This window comes from Eriocheir sinensis, unplaced genomic scaffold (genome assembly GCF_024679095.1).
Source record: "Eriocheir sinensis breed Jianghai 21 unplaced genomic scaffold, ASM2467909v1 Scaffold137, whole genome shotgun sequence".
Taxonomy (NCBI): domain Eukaryota; kingdom Metazoa; phylum Arthropoda; class Malacostraca; order Decapoda; family Varunidae; genus Eriocheir; species Eriocheir sinensis.
This window is the reverse complement of record NW_026110706.1, coordinates 184,478-192,268: the sequence shown is the minus strand read 5'-3', so window position 1 is coordinate 192,268 and position 7,791 is coordinate 184,478.

Sequence of the window (7,791 nt, the reverse complement as noted above, 5' to 3'; positions counted from 1 at the left end):
ATCCCTGAGGCAGAAGGATTACTTAAAGAGCCCACATGTCTGAGAAATTTGGCTCGCCCATTTCATGCTGAGAGGGAAACTAGTGAAAAGTTTGAGAAGTTTTATGAGAATAGGGGGTGTTTGTGAGCTCTGATCTCAGTTCAAGGGCACAGTGCATTCAAGCTAAAAATCGAGCACACGGGGTACAGGGTTTTATCTCAAGGAGCGTAAGCAAGCGCCGAAGTCTTCCTCAAACCATATTTAGCATTAGTTAGACCTCATCTTGATTATGCGGCTCAGTTCTGGTCACCTTACTATAGAATGGATATAAAAATGCTAGAATCGGTAAAGAGAAGGATGACTAAGATGATTCAAGGGTTACGAAACTTTCCATACGAGGAAAGACTCACACAGTTAAACTTGCATTCTCTAGAAAGGCGAAGGGTGCGTGGAGACATGATCGAGGTTTATAAATGGACAAAGGGCTGTAATAAGGGGGGTACTAAAAAGGTTATGTTTTTTTTTATGTTGCGGCCTATTGCACCGGTAGGCTTCTTCCCGGTGGGGCCTGATGGTCGGCCCAAGTCTTCTTCGCGGTGGGGCCTGATGGTCGGCCCAGCCCGTTCTGACGCAGGCGAGTGTTTATAGTGGCGCCATCTTGTATTGGCTCATGCTGCCCCCCGGAACTCGTTCTTGATTCGCTTGGACGGCTTCCTCTAGAGTCCGGCTTGCTGGGTGGTCTTCAGGACAGCATGTGGGTAGTTTTAAGCCACTCGGCGGTGACTGAAAAATCCGAGGTGGTAGCGTGGGGATTCGAACCAGTTCGGCCACCGCCTAAAACCGCCTATGTTGGTAAGAGAACCGGGTAGGACACGTAGTAATGAGTTTAAACTCGATAAATTCAGATTCAACAAGAAACTAGGCCAAAAATGGTTTACTAAAAGAATGGTAGATGAATGGAACAGGCTGAGGAGTCATGTGGTGAGTCCCAGTACAATTGTTGCATTAATAAATATATTAGATAAATTCATAGACAGTGATATAAGTTTGGGTTAGATTCACGGGAGCTAAGGTTCAAAGGGGCTGCCTTGTACAGGCCTACCAGCCTCTTGCAGACTCCTACGTTCTGATGTTCTTATGATATTAATTACCGAATGGCTGCAAGTTTTAAGGCCTCACATCTCCAAACAAAACACACAGTTCAGGAGGGCAAAATGTGCCGAGGAAAGACTGACAATTACACTAATTGAATAAACAAATCAACGTCAAACATGGTGGTCGACCGCGCGGCAGAACCGTCCAGTGTGACCACGTGCATTGAACTGTGTGGTCACTGTGTTGTGTCCTCAATCGCGGCGGTAAGCGGTAGCGCGACAGGGCGGTTCTGCCGCAGCCTGCTGCGGCGGTGGGCGGCAAAACCGCCCTGTGTGACACCTCCAATTGGTTTGTGTGTGCGGCGAGACCGAGCGGCAAAACCGCCTAGTGTGACACCGGCCTTAGTCGTTAAATGCAACAACAACACTTTACCTTATAAACGGGGAAGAGCTGCAAACAGCCTAGCCTACGACAAGATCCTTTCCATCACGGGCACTCCACAGCGTATTGGACGATGACTGATAAGCACACACGACACGGCCAGCGACAAGGGCAGGTCTCGCCTCCCTCACTCCTTAGGTCACTAAAGAGCCGGCGAGGGATCATACGCAATCACCCTCCCCCGAGGGTGGCTATTACACTGACTTGAGACGACTGGGCTCAGGGGAGACTTTTGGGCCGAGGAGCGACGAGCGCCGACTCGAAAGGTGGTGGTGGTGCCGCCCGCTGCCCAGAGTGTCTTACGGCATCTCTCTTTCTCTCTCGTGGTAGATGTGGGGGTGGGGCGTAGGCAGCTTCTTTGCTCTGGCTACTGGGTAGACCTAGCAATAGGTAACGAGAAAAGTGGCAACAGGAGGCAGAGGAAATTACGGAGGCAGTGGAGATGGGGTAAAACTAGCGATAGCTGGAAAGGAGAGAAAAACAATATGAGGCAGAGGAAATTACGGAGGCAGTGGGAGTACGGGGTAAAACTAGCGATAGCTGGAAAGGAGAGAAAAACAATATGAGGCAGAGGAAATTACGGAGGCAGTGGGAGTACGGGGTAAAACTAGCGATAGCTAGAAAGGAGAGAAAAACAATATGAGGCAGAGGAAATTAAGGAAGATGACATAAGTGGGTCAGCACAGACGAGAATAAGAGAGCATAACATCGATATAGGAAAGTACATAATTAAATACAGACTTTTAAATAAAAGTTAGCTGGTTGGGATGAAGGCTGCAGGCACGTAGGCTACACACGATCAGTACATTTCCCCGGAAAGAAAGGTAAAGGATGAAAAAGACTGAAGAACCTTGAAGAGAAAGATATGAATCAAAGAATAAAACTGAAAATAGAGGGTAGAGGAACTCAAAAGGTAGATCAGTTATAGAAGACTACTGGAGTAAGATGACTGGAATAGACAGACACAGAGGAAGAAGGAATGGAGAACATGATGACACACAGTGCATGGGAAATGGAGAGAAACAGAGCTGGGGGAGGGTGAGAGTGTGGTGAAAGTACTGAAAAAATGGGAAGGATGCAGGCCAGGAACAGATGGAATCACTGGAAAAGAATGATTATATGGAAGTGACTGCCAGGCATGTTATAACAGTGTTATATAGAGGAAAGGGAGATTACCACAGGCCTGGAACAGGGGTAGGAAGCCTAGTAATGATACACTTTGGAGGAGGAAATAATAAAGAAGACACTAAACACTAGTAGACCCGCAAGTCATGAATAACCTGGAAAAGGTTTTGGGGAATGATTAATAATGAGTTAATAAAGACAAATAAACGTGATACTGGGAGAGGGGCCAAGCTGGGTGCGGGAGGTGGAGGAGGAATGGATCCCAACATGAGGCAACCTTAACATATAAATACACATTTATGGCATAAACAGTTGTGTGTATGTGCATGAAGGTGCAGGTGTAGAGGGGTGTGGAAATGTGTGGCTGTGTTGAATGGGTATCTGTCTTATCTGTTTGCTTATGACTGTGTTTATGCTTGGCATATATAGGTGCATTTGTGTGTATGTGTGTTAGCATGCATGCGTGTGATTATGGAGGTAAGTGTATGTGTATATGAATATGTATGTATGTGTACATGTTGTAACGGGCTTGTCGGGGGGCGTTTAAAGGGTGTTGATTAAGACTTCAGCTTCCTTAAGGCGAATTATATTCGTAGCCTTTAAGTACAAGAAGCGACGGAGCGAGAGCGACTGTCGTTGTGTGTCAGTCGGACTCTCGTGAAGGAGTCGCGAGTTACAGGTTGGAAAATAATTGTTACAATTGGTCACGTATGTCAAGGTGACCTCCACGCACCATCGGAGTGCGAAGTATACAAAACTGAGACGGTAAACACTGACGGACGACATTCCTATAAGGTGGCGTGATCTATCTGTCGTGGGTTTTTCCATTGACAATTGTATGCCTAATTCGTGGTGATATTAAATAATAATAATACATTGATATCCTACTATAACAAAGGGAGCTGAAGCCCTCCAAAGACCCTTCCCATGTCCTCACTAACCGTTTCCCTATTGTCTCACCAACACCGGAGAGTAGTTCAGCATGCTCTCTAAAGACAGATCCTCTCTTTATCCACACCACACTACATTCACACAACATATACATCTTTTCCCAAAATTAAAATTTCAAAATGGCGCATATACACCAAGCCTCGGAGTCCCCGCCTGGGGGGGGGGCCACAAATTCCCCCAGGGAGGACTCCCCTTCTGGCTGCCGACCCGAGAGGGGTCTTGATAACTCTTCGAACCTCTTTCTTCTCAATTTCTGCAACATTCGCGGTCTTCGCTCTAATTTTCATTCTGTGGAACATCATCTCTCCTCTTCTAAACCTCACCTTCTCTTTCTTACCGAAACACAGGTTTCTGAGGCTACTGACAGCAATCTCTACTCTGTTCCCTCCTACTATCTCTATCCTAAATTTCAATCCAAAGCTGGATGTTGCGCCTACGTGCGCAACGACATCACTTGCTCTCGTGCCCACAACCTTGACTCTTCTGAATTTTCCACCATCTGGCTAAGACTTCATTGTCATTCTATTACTAAATACATCTGTGCTGTTTATCTCTCACCTAACTCTACCAACTATGTAAAATTCTTTGACTATTTGAATTCTAAAGTGGAGCACATCTTGACCCACTCTCCCTTCGCTGAAATCTCCATCCTAGGAGATGTCAATGTTCACCACCAGCTTTGGCTTTCATCCTCTTTCACTGACCATCCTGGTGAACAAGCCTACAACTTTGCTATCCTCAACGACCTAGAGCAGTTGGTCCAGCACCCTACACGTATTCCCGACCGTCTTGGAGATCGGCCCAACATTCTAGACCTCTTCCTTACCTCAAACCCTTCTGCTTATTCTGTCAAACTGTTCTCTCCGTTGGGCTCCTCCGATCACAATCTTATTTCTGCATCCTGTCCTATCGCTCCTGTACACCCTCTGGACCCACCGAAGAGGCGATGCTTCTGGCATTTTGCTTCAGCTCGGTGGGACGACCTGAGGATGTACTTTTCCGATTTCCCGTGGAATGATTATTGCTTCCAGGATAGAGACCCCTCTGTGTGTGCTCAGCGCATCACAGAGGTGATTGTCTCTGGAATGGAGGCATACATTCCTCGTTCTTTCTCTACTCCTCACGCTAAAAAGCCTTGGTTTAATTACGTTTGTTCTCGTGCTGTCAATGATAGAGAGGTAGCTCACAAAAGGTACCAGAGCCTTCAAACTAATGCTAATTATGAACTTTACATTTCTGCCCGAAATCGTGCCAAATCTATTCTCCGACTAACCAAAAATTCTTTCATTGACAGAAAATGTCAAAACCTTGCTTTCTCTAACTCTTCCCGTGACTTCTGGCATCTAGCCAAAAACATCTCCTCCAACTTCACTTCTTCATCTTTCCCTCCACTCCTCAGTCCTGACGGCAACACTGCCGTCTCATCTATCTCTAAGGCTGATCTCTTCTCTCAAACTTTTTCTAAAAACTCCACTCTAGACGATTCTGGGCATATTCCTCCTACTCATCCCCCCTCTGACTCCTTTATGCCTGTTATAAAGATTCTTCAAAATGATGTTTTCTATGCCCTCTCTGGCCTCAATCCTCAGAAGGCTTATGGACCTAATGGAGTGCCTCCTATTGTCCTTGAAAACTGTGCCTCCGTGCTGTCACCCTGCCTGGTCAAACTCTTTCGCCTCTGCCTGTCAACATCTACCTTTCCTTCTTGCTGGAAGTATGCCTTCATACAGCCTGTACCTAAGAAGGGTGACCGCTCCAATCCCTCAAACTACCGTCCTATTGCTTTACTTTCTTGTCTATCTAAAGCTTTTGAATCAATCCTTAACCGGAAGATTCAAAAGCACCTTTCCACTTCTGACCTTCTATCTGATCGCCAGTATGGGTTCCGCAAGGGGCGTTCTACTGGTGATCTCCTAGCCTTCTTAACTGACTCTTGGTCATCCTCTCTTAGCCGTTTCGGTGAAACTTTTGCTATTGCGCTGGACATATCAAAAGCTTTTGATAGGGTCTGGCACAAATCTTTGCTTTCTAAACTACCCTCCTTCGGTTTCTATCCTTCTCTCTGTACCTTTATCTCCAGTTTCCTTTCTGACCGTTCTATTTCTGCCGTGGTAGACGGTCACTGTTCTTCCCCTAAATCTATTAACAGTGGTGTCCCACAGGGTTCTGTCCTATCTCCCACTCTTTTTCTGTTGTTCATTGATGATCTTCTTTCCAAAACGAACTGTCCTATCCAGTCCTACGCCGATGATTCCACTCTGCATTACTCAACTTCTTTTAATAGAAGACCCACCCTTCAGGAACTTAACGACTCACGGCTGGAGGCTGCAGAACGCTTAGCCTCAGACCTTACTATTATTTCCGATTGGGGCAAAAAGAACCTGGTGTCCTTCAACGCCTCAAAAACACAGTTTCTCCACCTATCCACTAGACACAATCTTCCAAACAACTATCCCCTATTCTTTGACAACACCCAGCTATCACCTTCCTCAACACTAAACATCCTCGGTCTATCCTTAACTCAAAATCTCAACTGGAAACTTCATATCTCATCTCTTACTAAATCAGCTTCCTCGAGGCTGGGCGTTCTGTACCGTCTCCGCCAGTTCTTCTCCCCTGCACAGTTGCTGTCCATATACAGGGGCCTTGTCCGCCCTCGTATGGAGTATGCATCTCATGTGTGGGGGGGCTCCACTCACACAGCTCTTCTGAACAGAGTGGAGGCTAAGGCTCTTCGTCTCATCAGCTCTCCTCCTCATACTGATAGTCTTCTACCTCTTAAATTCCGCCGCAATGTTGCCTCTCTTTCTATCTTCTATCGATATTTCCACGCTGACTGCTCTTCTGAACTTGCTAACTGCATGCCTCCCCCCCTCCCGAGGCCCCGCTGCACTCGACTTTCTACTCATGCTCATCCCTATACTGTCCAAACCCCTTATGCAAGAGTTAACCAGCATCTTCACTCTTTCTTCCCTCACGCTGGTAAACTCTGGAACAATCTTCCTTCATCTGTATTTCCTCCTGCCTACGACTTGAACTCTTTCAAGAGGAGGGTATCAGGACACCTCTCCTCCTGTATTTGATCTTCCTTTCGGCCACCTCTTTTGTTTTACTTTAGGAGCAGCGAGTAGCGGCCTTTTTTTTTTATTATTGTTTTCTTTTTTTGTGTGCCCTTGAGCTGCCTCCTTTGTTGTAAAAAAAAAAAAAAAGGGTAAAACAAGATGTGTGAAGTGTTATCTGAAGGACAGACACTTGTTTAGGTTTCTCCTTTTTGGCAGGTTGGTCCCTTTGTGGCTACTGCCTCTACTGATATAGTACTTTCAAAATGTTGTGTCGATTTCAGTAAAACAATTATCACAAACTGTGTGGCATTGGAAACTATAAGATTGAGCCCTGATTTATTCTTAATGGAAAAGTTTGATGAAATAGAAAACACTAGTTTTTCATGTGTACGAAGTGGTGTTGTGCGAAACGATTTGCTATAGCGTCGAGGTATAGTCACGTTGTAAGATGGCCTCAATTTAAGTGCGATTTGTGGTGTGACTGTGTGATATGGCTGGGTGTAATGTGGAGTATCCGAGTATGGTTTGGCTTGTGTCGTAGCGTGGTGGCTGAGTGATGATGTGTCAGGTGTGTCTAAGCAAAAACTAGAACACAAATAAGATAAAGAAAAAAAAAACTGTTTGATGTTATTTATATTTTTTTGGAAGATCTTTATGGATTTTCCTTTTTATTTCATGTAGATATATGGACCTTATTTATCAATAGGAAATAAAGCTAAATTTTATGTAAAATATTTTAACACTTAGGTTTTTTTTTCTTTTTTTTTGGGGGGAAGGGTGTTTATTTTTTTAATACCAACCCTGATGAGTCATCATAACAGCGCCCCTAATTCCCAGGAGCGCGATGCAGCGGCAGTATGCGGTGCAGGATATAGCCAAGAAAGCCTCTCTCTCTCTCTCTCTCTCTCTCTCTCTCTTTTACAATTGTTTTTAGCATGCAAGTGGAAAATTAGAGGAGGTCTTTCATGTTTTACTACTCTTTAACATTGCAATTCAAAAGCATGTGAGAGAAGCTGCATTTTGCCTCTTTTACAAATTGTATGAAGATCAAATTAATATATTGGTAAAGGGTTTCCTTCTTTCTACCCTATCACGGAAAAAAAAATAGGAGTACTGAGGTTAACAACTAAAAGAACAC